The sequence below is a fragment of the Setaria italica genome, chromosome I (assembly GCF_000263155.2).
Source record: "Setaria italica strain Yugu1 chromosome I, Setaria_italica_v2.0, whole genome shotgun sequence".
NCBI classification, from domain to species: Eukaryota; Viridiplantae; Streptophyta; class Magnoliopsida; order Poales; family Poaceae; genus Setaria; species Setaria italica.
The window spans coordinates 19,750,803-19,772,142 of NC_028450.1; the positions used below are offsets into that span (position 1 = coordinate 19,750,803).

Consider the following 21,340-nt stretch of genomic DNA (forward strand, 5'->3'; position numbering starts at 1 on the left):
ATGATTTTACATTAGCTTGTTTCATTTATAGTAGTTTGTCCTCCACGCTCGTACAAGATTGGGCAATTTTACATTAGTTTCTTTTTTTTCCAAAGATATAGAATCGGAGCTCCATGCGTATCAGAAGACGAGGACTGCAAGTATCTTAACGAACCAAAGAATTTTGTCTTCCCTCAGCATCGCACGCCTCTCAAACATACTCTCCAAGGTTGAAAATGTAAAAGGAAGGATACCAATGAATGAGGGTGTGAAGATCCAGATCCTACGTATGATCCGTCACAGGAATGGTTTGAATCTGACCAAGAGACAGTCCATAAGGAGGTATCTGCTATTGTTGACTAGCAAAATTCTTGTATCACTTATGCAAGATTATTTCTCATTATCTTTGTTTATGTAATTTGTGCAATCAGATCAGTGAAAGCATACTTGTTAGCGAGCGAAGAGGGTTATCCAAGAGAATTCGGGCACCTGATGCCTCTAACAGTATGACTCCTAGATTGACAAGGAACAAGGCAAATTAATTAGCTTTAGCTGAGCATGTTCTGGATGGGACGACTCCAAATTCACAAGAATTGCTAGCCTCAAGCCAAGCAATAGCCACACATATTGAGGACATTATCGACATGATGACTGACGAAGGCAAGTCATTTTATCCCTTTTTTCCTAAGCAAAAATTTAGAGCATCACAATTGGCAATCAAATGATTATTAACACACCCACCTGTGTGACTGTAACACTATTGTTAGGTGATGCATGCCCATCTAGAAAAGTACAAGTACCATTGGAAGCAAGAAGGTTGGGTAGAGATCTGGATAGGATAAGCAGAGGTTATACAACAAGCTTCCAATCCATGTTCCAAAAGGGCTCAAACGGCTAGAGGCACCAATGCAAGCTGCAAAGCTTGCATCAGAGGGTGGGATCATAATGCGGTAGCATATACCGATCCTTACTTACTGGAAGCACTACAAGAGCCAGGTTATATTCTCTGGAACTACATGAACAAACTGGCAGTATGTGCTAGCATAGTTCTTTGCATCCTTGCTTTTTATCCATTTTTCTAACCTTCTTGTGCTTAATAGGTCCAATTTTACATTAACACCACCAGTCCACCTATCATAAAGGCATGCACTGATATGCTGAAGTCTGGACAGAGACAAATGAGGTACAAGCTGAAGAAAAAGTACTTCTATGATATGCTAGCAAATGAAGTTGCAACCAAATCTCCTATGGACACTATGACTAACTTCAAATGGAAAGAACTGGTTAAGATATGGTCTTCGCTAGCTCACAAGATATGACAAAACTTCAACTTGCCGCTAGCACATTTGCATGTACTAATTTATTCCTCTTATTCATGTATCTTACATGAGTGTACATTGTACAAGAGAAGTGTACTACAAACCAAAGGAATCATGGGGAAGTCAGATTTCATCAACGCACAGGATCTAGAAGCTACACTGCACAGGCACATGTTGTGGTAAACAACTGAACAAATCATGTTTCCGCTGTGTACTTTGACGAACCTGCTCATACTCCTTGTTCCAAGTTAACAGTTTATGTTTGTTTTCACTCATTAGAGGGAGAAGCATGTTGAACAAGAGCCAACTGCAATGGATATTTTCAAGAACTTCCATTGCAGCAAAAAAGGCTTGATTGTTCCATGACAGGATGCCATTGTAAGTCCTTGTTTTCTTTGCATTATCTTTTGCAACAATAGCACTTGAAACATCTATGAGTACTTTTGTGACATCTTTTCTTTTTCTTTCTTTTATTAGGCTCGGATGGAACAAATCGTCGCCCATCCTAAAGACGACCAAGCAAAGGCTGTTGCTGAAGCAGTTTCTGAAGTTGTCCAAGCTAGGACATTTTGGTAAGTTGTTGGCATTCACCCACCCTTGAAGAAAAGAAATAGGGTTGATACTACACTGCAGGTACAACAAATCCACTCTTATCTTGAGACTGAGAAACAAGGGGGCACAACTTTGGCAGAAGATTGCTGAGCGGGCGTCAAAGATGGATGCCTAGAGAGTGAGGGTTGAAACACAAGAAACAACAAGGAAGGCTCAGTTAGAAGAGCTCAATGCTTTGAAGAACACCACAAAGAAATTGCGTTCTCTAATTTCTAGCCTAATAAACTTCAGCCCCAATTAGAGCTAGATGAATCCTTCTCTCAACTAAAGCTCCATGCTTTGCACTGAGTGTTGATGTTGTGTGAGGCATTAATATTGGGAAGCACTGCTGGTATTTTGTTAGATATGCACGTTTCACTGTACCTATCAATCCGCAAACTTGTTCTATGTTGCATTGTTGCTGGTGAACTTTTGATTGATGGTGATGTGAATAATATGGAAGTATCTATGACAGTGAGCTGTTTTTATGTCTATTTGTGATTGTGATGGTGATCAGTAGTAAAACTTGAGTATATGCTACTATAGAATGTAATAATGTTATATTTGTACGAATATATAATTTAATTTTAAAATAATCAATATTCCTCGCGTGGGGCAGGCTTAAAAAAATTGGCCCAATATGCCCTTCAACGAACATTTTTCGGTCAAAAAAGTCCCGCGGAAATCTAATTTGGACTAAAAATATCCCAACAAAATTTAGTCCAAAAAGACTGCTATATGGACCTGGCTTCAATTTATAATGAACAAAATTGTTGTAACATTTAGCGCCACATCATAGCCACGTTGAATTGTTGTCCAACGTGACACAACGTGGGAAACAATGTTATGACAACTATTAGGATGAATTTCATTTGTCATAATCTTAGTGATGCACCAAAATAAGAAACGTCACTTATCACAATTTAATCGCTGCTTATGACGCTCGATTAATAACAAACAATATTCGTCACACGAGCATCATAAATCATGGTTTATGATGCATCTTAGTTCGTCATTGATCAGCAAATCTCTACTCTAAAAAAAGCAAAAGGAACACATTTTTTCGTACATCATTCCTTCCGCTCAACTTCATCCCGCGAGGCGATTTGCACCATCCGATCCAGACTTTTTCGCCATACGTCGTGCGCCTCCGATCCGTGGCCCTCGCCCCGAGCATCTCCATCCGTCCAATCCTCTCCACCCCTCCGAGTCATCCCTCCGCCTGCCTCCCCAGTTCCACATCGCCATCGCCACCGCCAATGCCACCATCCCACACGCATCCGCGCCTCCACCACCTCGCCTGCGCCGCCGACCCTGGCATCCCCCCCCCAAAACAAGTCGCCGTCCGTAGCCTTGAACCCCGCCAGCGCCGTCATCTCCAACCCCGTCGTCCGTCGCCTCCAAGCCGCCCTCCTCCGCTCCCTCCTCGATGACCCATCAGCTGTCTACGCCACCACCGCGTCGTGGTCGCGCCGCGGGAGGACTGGGGACCTCTGCGAGTGTCCAAGCGGGCGCACTTCATGCCGGTACACCACCACTCGACGTCTGCGGCGGCGACGGCGACGGCCACCGCGCGCCTGCACGGGTCCGTGCCGTCGGCCACGGCGGCGGCGCTGTGCCCACCGCACCTCCTCACGGTGACATCCCCGGCATCATCCTAGTGGAGCAGATTGTGCGCTCCAAGATCTACCAGAGCACCTATTGGAAGGAGCAGTGCTTTGGCCTCACCGCCGAGATGCTGGTCGACTAGGCCATGGAGCTCCACAAGGCCAAGCACGAGAAGAGCCTGTAGAAGAGGAGCCCTCAACTAATCAGCTGCGCTCGCTGTCCCTGATGTGCAGCCGCCGCCGGTGATGCCAGGAAAGGGCCAACTGTTAATCTCCGCTGGTGATGTGCAGCCTGTCCCTTTTTGTTCGTACTTAAATGGACTAGCATTACATTATTCACGTCTTTACCATTAAGATTAGATCACCATCTTGATGCCTGTGGAGATATGGTTGTCGTCTTAACCATTAAGATTAGATCACCATCTTGATGCCTGTGGAGATATGGTTGTTTAGACCCAACGGAGATTAACAATCACCAGCATCAGTGTCTAAATTTAATAGTACTGTTAGATGAAATTGTTTCTATGCATGCTTGATGAAAATTTATACCATTGAGAGAAATAATGCGCTGGGGTAATGACTGTAGGCTTGCCCGTGTGTTGCCATGGGGAGATGTAAGTTTTCCTACCCATGCGTTGTTCATGTATTTGTACAGTCAAGTACAAAATCAAGCTACTTGATGAATCGATAGTTGAAGAATATCCATAAGAAGGATCAACCTTCTTTGTTAATGAAGGTAATTGCACCATAATCTTTATTCAAATGATTAACTGTTATAGAGCTCTTCTCAGTAGTGTTCATAATGTTCTTGTGAAGCCTGAAAACAACATGTATTGGATGGGAAAAATGTTCTGTTGTGACGTGTGAGATTGAATCAAAGTTATATTTTTTCAGGACACGTCTGTCCAGCACTGCCTAAGGTCCCACAAACAATGAAGGAAGGAGAGAGAGCTGTTGTGATGGTGCAATCACAATGTACGTCTCAAAGTTATATTTATATAAAAAAATTCTGCCTTGTCAGTGCTTCGTGCAACCCCTAATGTTGTAAAACCATACTTGCTAAATTTTAACATTAGTTACTATCTTATTTTACTTAGAAAAAGAGTTACTATCTTTCTTACTACGTCTAATTGAGTAAGAATTTTCTCCTGATGCAACTGATTCTCTGTGTTTCAATGTGTAACATGTACATAATTCCATTAAGTCCATATGACAAATATATATTTGAAAGTTGACTGGTTAACTTGTTGCACGCTGTCAATTGAGATATTTGAAAATTATCTGGGATGCAAGTAGTATCTCGACACATGTGAGACATGTACACATGCAATGTAACACTTACCTTTTTTGAGGTCTCCCTAACCATGAGACTTGTGCACTGTTTTTCTTATTCTCACTGTGTTTTTCTGTGGTATTGTGATGTCACGCTACACTTGGCATAATGTGACAGAGAGCTCAATAGTGACAACCAAGTAATTATACTCACTCCATAATTTATTCCACCTGTAATGTTTAAAGCAAGTTAAATAAAAAGATACCAATTGATTTTCTTTGGACTTTTTTTATCTACTCAGGCATGCCTTTGCAACTTTATCCTTCATTGCCAAGATTTTCCTTTTCCTGTATGTTGGTATGGATGCTTTTGATATCGAAAAGTGGAAGTTTGCCAGTGACAGGTTAGTTTAATGCACTTTCAGCTATAAATACCTTTATTTATGAACACTCAGTTTTGTTGTTTACCATTTGCAGACCTGGAAAATCCATTGGCATATTGGCATAAGCTCAATTTTGCTAGGATTAGTTCTAGTGGGAAAAGTTGCTTTTATTTTTCCTATCTTTCTTGTCCAACTTAACGAAAAAGACACCTTTGGAGAAAGAGAAAATAACCTGGAGACAACAGGTGAGCAATTGTTTAGATTTTTTTTTGCTGTAATAACTTTTTCCTATAGGATCATTTGGTTGTCGTCTTGGAATAGCAGTTCACAAGATTTGGACACGCTCAGCTGCACGGCAATGCGATAATGATCACCAGCATAATCACTGTCGTCCTATTTAGCACCATGGTGAGTCATCTTGTTCCAATATTCGTATAATGCAATGTGTCAGCTTATCATGTAGTATGCCCTGAGATGCATGTATTCACCATTAAGCTAACCCAAAAAGGCTCCAGGTCGATTGTCACATCAAACCAGTCAGTGTCTTGGGAATTAAATCTGGAAGCTTGTGGTAGTGAACAAGATCTTATCCTTTCTAAGGGGGCGTTTGGTTCCTTTGCTTATTTTTAAGCAAGTGTCACATCAATGTTTAGATACTAATTAGGAGTATTAAACGTAGGCTATTTACAAAACCCATTACATAAGTGGAGGCTAAACAGCGAAACGAACCTATTAAGTCTAATTAATCTATCATTAGCAAATGTTTACTGTAGCAACACATTGTCAAATCATGGACTAATTAGGCTTAATAGATTCGTCTCGCCGTTTAGCCTCCACTTATGTAATGGATGTTGTAAATAGTCCACGTTTAATCTCCTAATTAGCATCTAAACATTGATGTGACACTTGCTTAAAAATAAGCCAATAGAACCAAACCAGGCATAAATAGATAACTGACAGGAATGCAAGATTATGTTATAAGAACTCATAATATGGTCCCCTATTATTCTTACCCCTTCTGAAGAGATCACCTTGCTTTCTTTGATTACTCCTGTTCACAGCATGGCTTTCGAAATATCAAAATAGCTGAAGAAATGCTATCTGCTACTTATCTTTCATGGCCACAAGTATTTCTTTTGAGAACTACGGTCAAATGAATATAGCAACCATGCTTGCTTGGCAACCAACTTTATTCTATGAATGCTTCTGAAACTTTGCAATGTTTACCAGGTGTTCGGGATGATGACGAAGCCATTGATCCGGTTCTTGCATACATCTTATAAACCTTTGTGTACAGATATTGTAAGTGTTTCATATTTTTTTAAGCCATCTTATAAATCTTATACTTATTTTATATTTATACATGTTTCATATTTTTATTCTCCTGTTGAATCCAATGTCTTATAATATAAATATTTGGTTGCCCGTAGCAACGCACGGGCACGATCCTATCACTCGTAATTGTAATGCCCCTCGATGGAGCCGCAAGCGACCATGTCGCACGCATGCGCCAGCGAGAGGATTCGCAGCGGCACCAGGTGTGCCGGTGAATTTGGCTGGTGGCGCTGCTTGGCCGTAGCTTGATGTTTTTGTACTCCGCATCATCGATCCCGTGCCGTCCAGTCCTGATGAATGGCTACCCTTCATCCGCTCCTAAGCTGCAATGGACTGGATAGATATTTGGGCTGATAACGGGCTGTTTGGGCAAGCCGATCGTGCGCTTCAGCAACACAGCGCGAAGTAGGCCTTTACTGGCCATTTTCAGCACCGGCGGTCGGTGGTGAAAAGGATTATCATCACCGATACGTGGATTATACCGGTAGTGATAATCATTTTCATTTTCAATCGCGGCCCATGGCAAGGGCCAGCGGTGAGAACAATTTTCACAACCGGGTTTGGCAAAACCGACGGTGAAAATGCCGGGCGGTGAAAACACATTCTCTCTAGTGGTGTTCAAAATTACATTTTGATTGTTAATTTTTCTTATAGTATATTATTCATAGTTAACTATGATCATAGCTATTTTTTTATGAAAAAGATACCACTTTTGTATCACAAAACATATATATTGTAATATGAATTGTTGATCAAAGTTAGTTGTCTGTAAATTTTAAATTGTGTGCGTCTTTAAAAAAGAAATGGTGAGGGTAAATAAGATTCCACTAATCATGTGCTTGATTTCGTTGACTATGAAAAGTAAAGAAACAAATCCGTCTTTAACTCTCAACTAAGGTCAGTGTGTTTCGTTGCGTGATTTTCAAGAGTACCATGACATCTATTGATCATTAAGTTGACGAATGAAACTAGATCTCACAATGCAAAGTTTCACTTCACGGTTTCATATTTTAGCATCTCATTTAAATGTTTCATCTAAGTTACCAATGGAAGTTGATGAATATGTGTAGTGAAACTCAAATCTTATCAATGGAGTTTTGTTCCGGTTTCAAGGCTCTAAGTAACCGTGCACACCAAGTTTCATCCAATGAAATTATATTCTTCTCTTCTTTATAAATTATATGTCATGTCATCACTTTTGCATACATGACATGTCATCTAATGAGAATAAAATTTATATGGCACTTGTATTGAGAATGGCCTAATACCCGGATTTATTTGCGGCTCTTCAACTTGAATTCCAGAATGTTTCATTTCGAGCTCTCAGAACAAGACAACTTTAATGCCCGGGTACTTTATGGTGGTGGTTTTGCCACATAGGGGAGTGTTGTGGCTGTTGCACTTGCACCAACTAAATATGTAAAAACAAATTTTTATGGGACCCACGTGCCATCCTTTTCACCCCCTTTATTCTTTCCATGCGCATTCACCTCTTCCTCTCTTGCTCCGCTGTGAGTCGATCTCATGCACGGAACTGGATGAATGAGCTGGACAGGAGGGGAAGCGCCTACCTTCTGGAGGGAAACTGACTCTAAATTAGTTTTTTTTCGATAAAGAAAGTTTTATTAATTTTTGAGGTCATTACATCGAGATGATATATACTACGTCTTAAAAATACTCCTGCATAGTGGGATGCACATAGCCTATAAAAGAAAGTAAGATGAACCAAACACACTAATGACCATCAATCCATAGACAAGACTGTGACCCATGCGCCTCGGTAAAAAACTTCTTGACCACCTGCACTAATCATTGTGATGCCGCAGTAACCAGTTCTTGTGAAGTTGGCTTTTGTAAAATAGCTCACGTACGGAGCCAATTTATAATCGAGAAGATAACCTGCAAAGGAGAAGAGTTCTTGTGAAGTTGGCTTTTGTAAAATAGCCCACGTATGATAATCGAGAAGATAACCTGCAAAGGAGAAGAGTTAAGTTTTTTTTCAAAAATTATATCATTTCTGCATAGCTATAACGACCAGTAAGCAGCAGTCACTCCTAACAGAACCGGTTTCAGTTCCTTTCTAACTTATGTCTAACTAGTCTACCAATTTATACAATACAATGGATTTCTACCTTCTACCCAAAGGAACCCACGGGGGATGGACTCTGTAAGGGCCCCTTTAGGAATGTGAAACCCCAGAGGGATCCTAGCCTTTTCCTCAGGTTGAAGGCCCGAGCAACCCTACAGCCACGGGCCAATGTGCCCTGTCTTTTGGAAGCCCATCTACCAGGGAGCTCGACCCTATCCTTTCCTTTTTCACGGACCAGCTCCTCCCCACGTCGAGACTCCGGGAGCCGCTTCCCCGAGCACTTGCGAGAAAATCTCCACATCACCTCCCCATCACCCTGCCTCCATCCAGGCGTCGCCGCCCCTCCACCGTCCAAGCGACGCCCCCTCCGCCTACCACCACTGCTCTGTCTCCCTGTCCAGGTGCTGCCTCTCCGCCTCCCTCTCATGACTCCCGTACTGCTGATCTGCGACAACGCCTCCGCCTCGGCTACCACCTCCGCATCCATTGTTGTGGCGTCGGCGTGTCTTCCTCCTCAGCACGTGAGTTCTCCTCCTCTCCTATGACCTAGTGCTTATACTCCTCTTGCTGATTCGAGTTCTTTTAGATCTTGTTGACTTCAAAGCTGCCAGACCCAAGATCCACCCCTTGTTCGTCTCTTCACTGGACATTCTTGGCCTAGGTAAGCCTCTCCAGTGGTACTCATGTTTTGGGCCATTTGTTTCCTTTGAAAGCTCAATTTACATCTAAATCTGACCATGCTCCTAGATGTGAGAATGAGATGCATCTTTTACTTTTCCTGCCATACATCACTTGCTTTGCTGATCAGCAGTAGAGATAATTTCTCCAATTGTCTGATTGATACATAATGACATGCTAAGACTAGATCTAGGACAACTACAGAAGAAATCTTGCCACTGTCTAATTGATACATAATTTACTGATTGATACATAATGAACTCTGCATGTGTTAGCAGAATGCTATTTATGTGGTTTCTCAAATTGTTCTCCTTACCTATCTCAAAAAAATTATTCTCCTTACATGAATCATGATTTTTATTATGTGGTTGCTCTTGCTACCCACTATCTGCAAACGTATAATCCATACCCACGGTTTATTTTATTGCTTGATTACTAGAAAATTACTAGCAATATTTGGGCTATCGGTTCTTTGAAAGCTACCACATAACAGAGTGACCTGACTTCTCAGATTGTAAGTTCTTAGCATCTTGATTCACCTAGTCAAGATCATTTACTCCTTGTTGCTAAGCTAACTGGAATAGTAGGTTCACCTAGTCAGTACGCTTTACTACCAGATTTTTGTTGAAGTTTTCTTTAGCAAGGAAGTATCAAGATTTACTTGGTTTGTTGAGGAATTCCTGAATTTTAACATCTGCATTGCTTCATCGGGTTCCATGTGATGTACCTCAAGTCACGGACTGTATTGTTTCTACTAGATTTTGAAATGGAGTAGCTAAATAAGGATTTTTTGTCTGAACAGGATCTGCTAAGGGGGTGTTTGGTTCTAGGGACTAAAGTTTAATCCCTGTAACATCAAATATTTAGATACTAATTAGGAGTATTAAATATAGGTTAATTAAAAAACCAATTGCATAAATGAAGGCTAATTCGCGAGACGAATCTATTAAGTCTAATTAGTCCATGATTTGATCATGTGATGCTACAGTAAATATGTGCTAATCATGGATTAATTAGGCTTAATAGATTTATCTCACGAATTAGCCACGGCTTATGCAATTAGTTTTATAATTAGTTCACGTTTAGTCCTTATAATTGGTATTCAAATATCCGATGTGGTCTGAACTAAAAATTAGTCCGTGGATCCAAACACCCGTGCTACCACGAGAACAAGCCATACCTAGAGTCACGTTACTGCCGTGATGACACCACCATCAGGACTTGAGGTACAACTGCAAATTCAATCAACCATTTCCTGATTGAACTTCATCTAGAATTGTTTTTGTGTGTAAATATGTTGGTCTGAGATGTGATCACTCTATCGATCTCATCAGTTGACAAACAAATATAGTACTGACCTTTTCAATTTAAGGTAACTGATGTCCGCATACTAGCTAAAATAAGCTATCATTTCTTTATTGTACTGACTGTTCTGTAAATGTAAATAGGCCAAACTACGCTCTGATTAGTTCATTAGCAATAGATCATTTGGCTTTCGAATCTGACAGACCAGCAGTAACAAGAACTAGAAATAATTGCTTTCAATTATGCTGGTTCTAGCTTATATTGCCTGAGATAAAATTGTTAGCTTTTGAGGTGTAGTGCAGAACCTTATTTTTATTAGTCCTTCAGATGTGCTCTGCCCACAATAATTAATTAAAGCATAAATGTACTGTTTTTTAATTGTGTTTTTGTACACTTTCTTATCACATAATGTGTTATGTGTGGACAATCGTTGTTGTAGTTTGCGCACATACCTCCGAATATTGTGACTGCAAAAGACGTTACGGGTCACCCCGCTGCTTAAGTATCACTGTATCAGACAGATAGCTTCCACGGTAATACCTCCTGATAGGCTCTTGTGTTCTGGACCTTATAGTTTATTTTTTTTTCATTCTGCGCTATCCTGAAACGTTAGATGGTGAAATGTTAGTGTGATATATGTATCTTTGTCGTCACAGCTGTTGGTGAAGATGTGTTATCAGTTCGGATAACAATTTGCTTCCAGAAAACTTAGGCAGGCTGCTCAGGAGCAGTTAGCCACTTACCAGATAGGATGCTTGTAAGAGCCTTGGTCTTTCATCAACAAATTTCTGAATGATTTCTGAATGATACTGGAATTTCAGTTCCTTCTGCTTGTCCTAAAATTCCGCCTTTGAGACTTTGGAACTAGGGAGATTTAGTTGAGCATTTGCAGACATCAGTTTCATCTTTCAGTTTCTAGATGTTTCTACTGCTACTATTAATCTTTTGCACTGGTTGTAATCTGTTGGTTGTGTGCTGGAAAGCCTTGAAGGCTGTAACCGTGTATTTGAATTAGTAGTAGAAGGTGATTGTAATGACTGAGCTTTCTCTTATGGATATGCAATGTGCTTATATTCTGTTGATTGCTTGTGGCTTGTTTGCATGTGCTTATATTCTGTTTATTGTTGTGTCTCAGAATCAATCAACAGATAGGTGTTGAAGAACATGAATAGGAGAAAGAATGTTGGAGGGAAGGTCCTTAGCTTATTTTACTAGCTAAATATCTTATACAATAATTAGATTATGCGGCAATAAAAGTAGAATTTTGTAGCTAATTAAGTAGATGCTTAAAACATGCAAAGAGCATATGTTTTTTTAGTCCAGCTGGATGCAATGCAATATGGTGTTCTAACTATATGTATCATCTTAAGCCTAAATCCTGGATTGTATCTTATTTATCAAGTTGCTATTTTTTCTGATTTTTCTGGATTTTTCCCCTGATTTTAAGTATTTTTGAGGTATTTTGTGAACTGTGGGCTATTTTCTGTATAGTGTCCAAAAGGGACTAGGGGTCCTCCCCTAGAGTTTGACTCCCAAACGGTGACATTGGAAAGGGGGGGCGTTCTCCCCTGATCTAGGCAGGGATGCGCAGAGCTGGTAATTATTGGTGGGGGTTGTGCTGCCAGGCCTTACCTGAGCTGCCAAAGTAGTCCTAAGAGGAGAAAAAAATTTGGCAAGGAGCCAAAGAGGAATTTAAATTTCACATGGCTAAATGGGAGACTATTAGTAGACGCAAGGAACCAAGGTGGGATTGGTACTAGAATCTTGAACGAATGCCTGCTAGTTAAATGGATTTGGAAAATTGCCAAAGGTTCTAGTGAGATCTGGTACAAATTGTTACAAGCCAAATATATGCCAAATGGTAACTTTTTCAATTCTAAGAGTAAAGGAACTTCTCGATCAGTTTTGGCAAGGCCTCCACAAGGTTCATCAGTTTTAAGAGGACCTGACTGCAAATGATGAAGAGCAAAGGGTGGCTCTCCTAGATATGCCGCAAGGTGTACAGTTAAACACATCTTTGGCAAACGATGTAGAATGGGCGTTGGATAAATCCAAAGTATTTACTGCTAGGGGTGTTGTCCCATTCTAATAATCAGTGGAAAACAAAACTTCCCCTGAAAAATTGAGTTTTTCCTCTGCCAGCTCTCTAATAATAAACTACAAATTGTTCTCCTTGAAAAAGAAATGCTGGAAAGGGGACATACATTGTTGCCTGTGTGGGGGGATTGAAAACACAGATCCTATTTTTTTTTCCAATGCTTGATTGCGAAGTTCACTTGATGTTGCATCTGAGATATTCAATTGGGATGTGTTTCCTACTTCCTGGAATAACCTGCAGGGGGCTGGTTAGCAGGCAAGCTAAATCTAGCCAACTAACTGACTTGGTCTATTTTTGTTTGCAGGTTTAGCTTGGGCTTTGTGGAATAATAGCAACAAAATTGCAATCGAGAACATCTTTCCTAGCAATCCACTGGATGTAATCTGTTATGGTATCATTTTTGTGCAGAAAATGGCGTTCACTTTTGAAGAATTCTGATCGAGAGCGGATTACAAAGCTATTGGAGAAGATGCAGACTTGGCAGCGCAGCTTCGCCGCCTGCTATGTCTTGATCTCAGATATCGGTGAACTTTGAGCTGCATGTTTGTAATAGGATAGACTTTATCCTAGATGGTCAATGGTCGTTCGTTTGCGGCCCTCTGGGCTCCTGAACTTTGTATCAAACCATCATTGCTTTCTAGAAAAGCAGAGTGATTCTCCTTAAAAAAAAAAGGAGAGGAAAGGTGTCGGAATATTAGGCCCATCTTGGGCTGCTGTTTGAGCCATTTAGCTGCAGCTGGTTAGGCCTAATACTTCATATAGGAAAATCAATGCAGTGTGAAGAGATGGCACATGACTACATGAGTTTAGTACCACCTACTAATCTGTGGTAGTGAGATATATAAGGGGAGCTACTGTGGATTTGTGGGTGACTCCAAATTGTGAAGCATATACTAGATAACACTCGCCAGCGTGGAAATTTCGCGTATTTTTCGTGGAAATTTCACGATTATGGCATGCGAACTAGTTTGTTCTCTTTTAGCCGTTCATTCATTTTTGTTCTACATTGCCAACACTTAGACAGCAGCTTCTGGCCACGGAATGGGATAAGCACGTCCATGTGCTCCGTAGGTTGCACATGTTAACGAGCTTGTCAGGCAAACGGGGGCAGAGGATTTCGTGGCAATTCCGCCGAAGGAACTTACAGGGTGTTTGGTTCCCACCATCATCTGTCACAGCTGTGTTTGTTCCCACCATTGTCTGTCACAGCTACAGTACTGACCGCCACAGCACAGTGTGCCACAAGCATTTGCAGCAACTTTTGTGAGGCGTGGATTTTGCCCCCGCCACAGGTTGTGGCATTCTATGGCTGGGGACCAAGCACATCTCCGAGCCCTCAATGGGTGAAACAACACCCAAACCTCACTCATGCTCCCTTCTTTCTACTTCCGAAAGAGCCCGCACCATGACCCAATAAGCCGACACCATAGCTCGCTGCCACTCTAGCTCCGGCTACGCAGGTAGAGGAGCATCCAGTGCTCCTCCATGGTGGATCTCGACAGCAAGGGGATGACGCTATTCCTCAAAGATTCCTTCATGAAAAAAAAAGGTAAATGAAAAATGAAACCAGGGTAGAAACCACGAGGGTTAAAATTATCCGGTTTCAACTAAGTTGAAATATTTTTGTTCAAGTTGAAGGGCAAAAAAGACTCGGTTTCAACTAAGTTGAAATATTTTTGTTCAAGTTGAAGGGCAAAAAAGACTCCAGCATTAGGGTGCGTTTGGTTGCGAGGACGAAGTGGGACGGGACGGGACGATCCCACTTCGTCCCGCGTTTGGTTTGAGGACAGGTGGGACGGGGACATCCATACGAGGGAATATACCCTCCAGATGCGGGATGCCCCCATCCCACCAAAACGAGCGGACGGGGGCATCCCACTTCGCCCCCGTCACGCGCCGTCCGTCCGCACCGGTGGAGAGGGCGAGTTTGGGCGGGGGGAACCGCCGGCGGAAGGGCCGGCGCGGGCGAGCTCCGCCGCGACCGGCGGGGGCGGGCGCGGGCGAGCGCGGCCGCGGCCGGCGGAGGCGAGCAGGGCCGGCGGGCGGGGGCGAGCACGAGCGCGGCCGGTGCGGGCTCGGGCGGCCGGCGGGCGCGGGCGAGCGCGGCCGCGGCCAGCGCAGGTGAGCAGGGCCGGCGGGCGGGGGCAAGCACGGCAGCGGCCGGTGCGGGCGAGCGTGGCGGGCGCGGGCGGGCGCGGGCGAGCGGCCGGCGGGCGCGGGCGAGCAGGGCCGGCGGGCGCGAGCTCCACCGCGGCCGGCCGGTGGAGGAAGAAGATACTTGTTAGTATGACAGGTGGGCCCCACGAACGGTGTTAACAGAAGAAGAAAACGGTGCTCGTCCCGTCTATAGCGATCTCTCCAACCAAACAAAAAATTAGGACGGACCCATCCCATTCAACCAAACAAGAAATAGGATCATCCCATCCCGAAAAACTGGAACAGGACCGTCCCGTTCTACATTGTCTCCCAACCAAACGCACCCTTAGTTTGGAGCCTTGGAGAGTTGGAAGGCAAAATAGACTTGTCCCAAAAGTAAATAACATGCTTCGACCTACTGTTTCACTTGAAGGAGCGCATTAATATAGACTATCGACAAAATGAGTACACCAGGAAAAGAGCGCTATACTACAGGGTCAGTCAAACGTAGGCTAGTGCAGGGTTGAGTTTTTACGGCTTCAAGCACAATAAATCTTCTAGAAGTGATACTAGTGTTGGGGTGCGTCTTAGGAGACCTAAGGTTAGGAACCCCTTATGTAAAAACAAGTTTAAAATAGGGTTTAAGGACTTGTTTGTGAGGACTAGGGACACAGTTGTAATATCTATGGATCTCTTTGTAATATTCGACCCCACCAATGGAATTAATATAAACAGACACCTCCTCTTCTCTATAAATAGACCCTTAGAGTTTGGAGGAGAGGACTTTTGACCATTTGTTCATTGGTTCACTTGATTTATTTTCTCCCTTCTCCCTCTCTCTAACACTCTCTCTCTAATATCTGTTCAGGATTCCTAATCCTAACAGTGGCGCCCAACGTGGTTTCACACGAAATAAAATTCATGATCACCATGAGAGAAAAGGAGATTAGCAATCGAAGGTTTCTATTCAATTGCAAAAGCCCAAAATACTTAGCTGAGCACCCTCGGGTTAAAAAAAAAACGAATAGAAGAGTAAAGGAACAGACGTCGACTAAAAGCGATTACCACACACCAAAGCTGGCAGCCCAGGCATGGAACATGACTTTAAGCTGCTGCCGACGTAAAATGTTGAAAAGTCAACTATGGAGGGGCTATGGCTACTGAAATAACGAGGGTCATAGTTCATTTCTTCAAATAAAATACTTTAATCTCGTTACATTCGATGTCTTTCATTTGACTTTGCAAAAGTAAAAATCGACTAACACCTTGTTTCTTGACGGTTTGTATTTTACTACACGAGGTTCGTCTCGGAAACGCTGAGCACATTGGTGCACCTAAGGGTGGTTACTAGGTGCTAAACTTTAGCAGTGTCACATCGGATGTTCGGATGCTAATTAGAAGAACTAAATATGAGCTAATTATAAAACTAATTGCAGAACCCTATTCTAATTCGCGAGACGAATCTATTAAGACTAATTAATCCATTATTAGCAAATGGTTACTGTAGCACCACATTGTCAAATCATGGACTAATTAGGCTTAATAGATTCATCTCGCGAATTAGACTCCATCTATGCAATTAGTTTTGTAATTAGACTATATTTAATACTCCTAATTAGTATCCAAACATCCGATGTGACAGGTGCTAAAGTTTAGCGTGGTGTATCCAAACGGACCCTAAATCAAGATGGGTGCGGAGCTACACGCACCCTCGCAGCCAGGCAACGTTGTCCATCACCTCAGTTCCCAAGTGCAAGAACCCTCGCAGCAACCAGCACCGACCTGCAGCAAACTCCACCGTACCCTCACAGCAACACTAGTAGAGAATTGGCTTTTGATGCGCCCCCTTTTATCCCGGTTTAAAGTTGACCCGGGACAAAAGGGGGTGCGCTACGGTAGGCAAAAATGGAGGGCAGAGTTAGTCCCGGTTGGTAATTGCAACCGGGACTAAAGGTCCCCCTTTAGTCCCGGTTGCAACGGCTAGTTGCGGGCTGTCGGTGGCGGCACCTTTTTATCCCGGTTGGAGCCTCCAACCGGGACTAAACTTTCAATCGGGACAAAAGGTGTTCTTTTTTTGTCTCGGTTGGAGTTTTTAACCGGGATAAAAACTCATCCCCATTATATACCAAGACAGAGGACTTTCTTCCTCCTCCAGCCCGAGCCAGTCCAGCACATTGACAGAGAGCTGAGCTTCACCTACTCTCTGGTGGTGCCGAAGCAAGGGAGGTGCTGCCCGAAGTTTTTTTCCTCATTTTCGTGGGAATTTCACTTAGCCAACACAAGTGTTGTGAAGGTTTGCTACTTTATCCTTGTGTTATGCTTTGATTTAGGCTTTGGAGATGGAAAGATTATTTGCTAGAATGTGATGAAGTAGAAAATGGAGAGGTATTTTGAGCTACAATGTGAGGGAGATTGATGTGTCATATATAGTATGCATTCTTGCAGTGGTTTAAGAACGATGCTACCTTTTCTAGACGGTTTATCTTATCAAATTCAATATGGTTTTTCAAATCCATACTTGTTGAACTTGCATACCGTGTTCGTCTCTGCGAGGATGTTCTCCGCCGAGCAGCAACGTATGTCAAGAAGGAGGTTCGATTCTACGAGAAAGAGTGGAAACGGACATCGTGACCGTGTCCCCTTTTCCGTAGCATCTAACCTCTTTCATGACGAAGTGTAGTACCACCCAGTTGAGAACATGCTCGCGAGATGATCACGGTCTTCAAGTTCAACAACTTATGCAATGTTAAGGTAATAATTTTTGTACATAGATGACTTCTGCTACTTGTTGAACTTATCAAATTCAATATGGTTTTTCAAATCCATACTTATTGAACTTGCATACCGTGGTCATTTTTGCGAGGATGTTCTCCACCGAGCAGCAACGTATGTCAAGAAGGAGGTTCGATTCTACGAGAAAGAGTGGATACGGACATCGTGACCGTGTCCCCTTTTCTGTAGAATCGAACCTCTTTCATGACGAAGTGCGGTGCCACCCAGTTGAGGATATGCTCGCGAGATGATCACGGTCTTCAAGTTCAACAACTTATGCAATGTTAAGGTAATAATTTTTGTACAAGATGGCTTCTGCTACTGGAGGAAGTGGCGATGGTGGGGGCGATCGTGGTTCCTCTTTCGGCAAGGGGAAAATCATAGTTGGCCCTCAGCATAAGCCGAAGAAAAAGAGCGCGCTGGAAAAAGCAATGCTTCGTTATTTGCAGCAACGTCATGAAGAAGCTGTTGCCGCGGGTCAAGAACCTCCTTTTGGTGGTCGTTATGCTCCACCCTCAGTCCCGGGTGTTTCACGTCCACTTAGTACTACCGTTTCAGGCGGCACAAATAAACCTAAGGATGAGGCTGGGTCAGCGGAACCTTCGTCTTCACCGTCCAAGGATGCTTAAAGTCCTCCTAGATAATAACCACTGGATGGCTTGTTGTATTGTATCATGTTGTTTGGATCTTTAATTTAAATATGTGTATTTGGATCTTCATGTTGTTGTATTGTACCATGTTGTTTGGATCTTTAATCAATTTTCACGCGTAATCCATTGTCAAGTGTAATCCATTTTCATGCGTAATACGATGCAGATGGACCGGCAATGGATGTATAATGCAGACAGGCGGAGCAAGGTGTTTATTGATGACTTGCATTATTTTCTCGAAGTGGCCAAAGCGAATAAGCTAGAGAATGGGTTCGTATGTTGTTCATGCTTCCAATGCAATAACAAGAAGGAGTATTCAAAGGATTCTTGGGGGACTATTCACAGCCACTTGTTTAAATACGGTTTCATGCCTAACTATTTGGTTTGGACCAAGCACGGTGAACGAGGGGTCGTAATGGAAGATGGCGAGGAGGAGGAGGAAGATGACACCATTCCAGACTGGGTTGCAGGCCAAGCTTTTACATGTACTACAATGGGCAAGGCTGATGAAGATGAGTTTGCAGAAAATGGCCCTACTAATGACCTTGGTCAGGTGATACGCGATGCATACAGAGATTGCGAAACTGACAAGGAAGCAGAAAGTTGCAGCGCATGATAGATGATCACCAAAAATTGTTGTATCCAGGTTGCCAGCAGGGCCATAAAAAACTAGGTACGACACTAGAATTTGTGCAATGGAAGGCAAAAAATGGTGTGTCCGATAAGGCATTTCAAGGGATGTTGAACATTGTCAAGAATATTCTCCCCGAGAATAATGAATTACCGTCCACAACATATGAAGCTAAACAGATTATTTACCCTCTCGGATTGGATGTTCAGAAGATACACGCATGCCCTCCTCTATCATGGTGATGAATACGAAAAATTGGATGCTTGTCCCGTCTGCGAAGCCCTGCGGTATAAGATCAGGCGAGATGATCCTGGTGATGTCGAGGGGCAGTCTCCCAAGAAGAGAGTTCCCGTGAAGGTGATGTGGTATTTCCCTATAATACCACGCTTGAAGCGCTTGTTCAGGAACAAGACGAATGCTAAGTTGATCCTAGTGATATCGAGGGGCAGTCTCCCATGAGTAGTAATTAGGTAGAAATTCAATAGATTTTTGTATATGTGTTAGAAAATCAAATTAGTGTAAATTAGTAGTAATTAGTAGTAATTAGGTTTGTCGCTCCGCCTAGGTTAGAAATGAATCGAGTTTCGTCGTGGTTCCGTCCCCGCCTCCGCCGTCCTGCCACCCTGACCGCCGCCATCCCAACCTAGGCACCGTCCGTGGTTCCGTCCCCGCCTCCGCCGTCCCGCCTCCATCGCAAATTCATGTTATTGCTAGAAATTCGTACAAATTCATGTTATTTCTAGAAATTCATACAAAATTCATGTTATTGTTAGAAATTCGTACAAAATTCATGTTATTGCTAGAAATTCGTCCCAAATTCATGTTATTGCTAGAAATTCCAATAAATATGGACAAATTAGTAGAAATTTGGTAGAAATTAATCGTTGCTGCGGCCACCTCGCTCCGTCCCCGCCTCTGCTGTTCCGTCGCCCCGGCCTCCGCCGTCCCAACCTAGGCACCGTCGACCGCGCGAAACTCGTACAAATTCATGTTATTGCTAGAAATTCGTACAAAATTCATGTTATTGCTAGAAATTCGTACAAATTCATGTTATTGCTAGAAATTCGTACAAAATTCATGCTATTGCTAGAAATTCGTACAAAATTCATGTTATTGCTAGAAATTCGTACAAATTCATGTTATTGCTAGAAATTTGTCACAAAGTACTACTAATTTGTAGAAATTTGTATAAATATTCCGGACTTTGTGGGATTCATGTTATTTTATGATTTCATGTATATACCCTTATGTACATATAACTAAGGCGATTTCTAAGACTGTCATGTATGATTCCAAGTATGTTTCAATCAATAGTTGAAATGGCAGACGATGAGACCGCAAGGTATCTCATGGAGCAGATAATCGCTGGTGATGGTAGTGGCGACAACCTTCCACTATCGTACACTGATGAAGAGGGCACCCAGGCGGACATGTTCTTCAACATGTCCACCGATGGGAATGAAGAGCAAGAGCCCCAGCAACACCTTGCCATGGCGGAAGGTTCCGGCGAGGTATATATAACGAATCTTGTATTGTTTCACGCTACCGTTACTACTACATACTAATTAACGAATCTTGAACTGTTAGCCCTCTGGATCGACACAAGGGCAGAAGACCCGAGGTCATACAAAGGTGATGGAAGGGAGGCTTGTCATCACGGAAGTGACAGAAGAGGGCAGGCCGGTTGCTCCCGAGAAAGTAGCAAAGAAGTACGTGAGTCAGATCGGGGCAATCGTCCGGGACAACGTGCCTATCAGCATCAGAGAATGGAAGGGCAGAAGCACTAATTCGTACGCCCTCCCGGAGACAAAAAAGAATATGCTGTGGGAAGACGTCAAGAGACATTTCACATTCCCCGAAGGATATATTGAGAAGGATGTGAAAGCGTGGCCAAAGTTGAGGGACCACTGGGATGGCTACACAATTCCAGACATTCAAGAAGATGCTGGATACCCACTACATTAAGAAGGGCCGAACTCCAGACTTCAATGCGTAGCCAAAGTTGAGGGACCACTGGGATGCATTTGTTGCATATAAGAGGAGTGAAGACGGTGTGAAAAAGATCATGACCAACACAACAAATGCTAGTCAGAAGGGCTACCACCATCATCTGGGGCGAGGTGGGTATGGCTCAGCAATTCCCAAGTGGAGGAAGATGGAACAAGATCTGATCGAACAGGGAATCGTACCTGCAACTATTGAATGGCCCGAACGATCAAAAAATTGGTACTACGCTCATGGAGGCTCCCTGAGCCAAGAGGATGAGACGTTGATTTTTAATGACACAATACGTGAGAAGGCCGAACATCTTGTGAAGAACATTGAAGATTCTAAGGCTGGGAGGTTGAAGGTGGACCGAGAAAATGATGAGCTCACATTGGCCCTCGGTAATCCGGAGCACCCAGGACGTTGCCGAGGGTTCGGGGTGGTTCCGTGGAAGTTTGCTTTCCGAGGTGACAACACCTCGTACAGAAGCCGGAAGTGAAGAAAGGAAC

The 21,340-nt window shown here is 43.0% G+C and overlaps 1 pseudogene; it reads left to right on the forward strand.

Annotated features, from left to right (window-relative positions):
• The first annotated feature begins 4,100 nt into the window (after window positions 1-4,100).
• Window positions 4,101-13,094, forward strand: LOC111257912 (annotated as a pseudogene).
• Window positions 13,095-21,340: the final 8,246 nt, after the last annotated feature.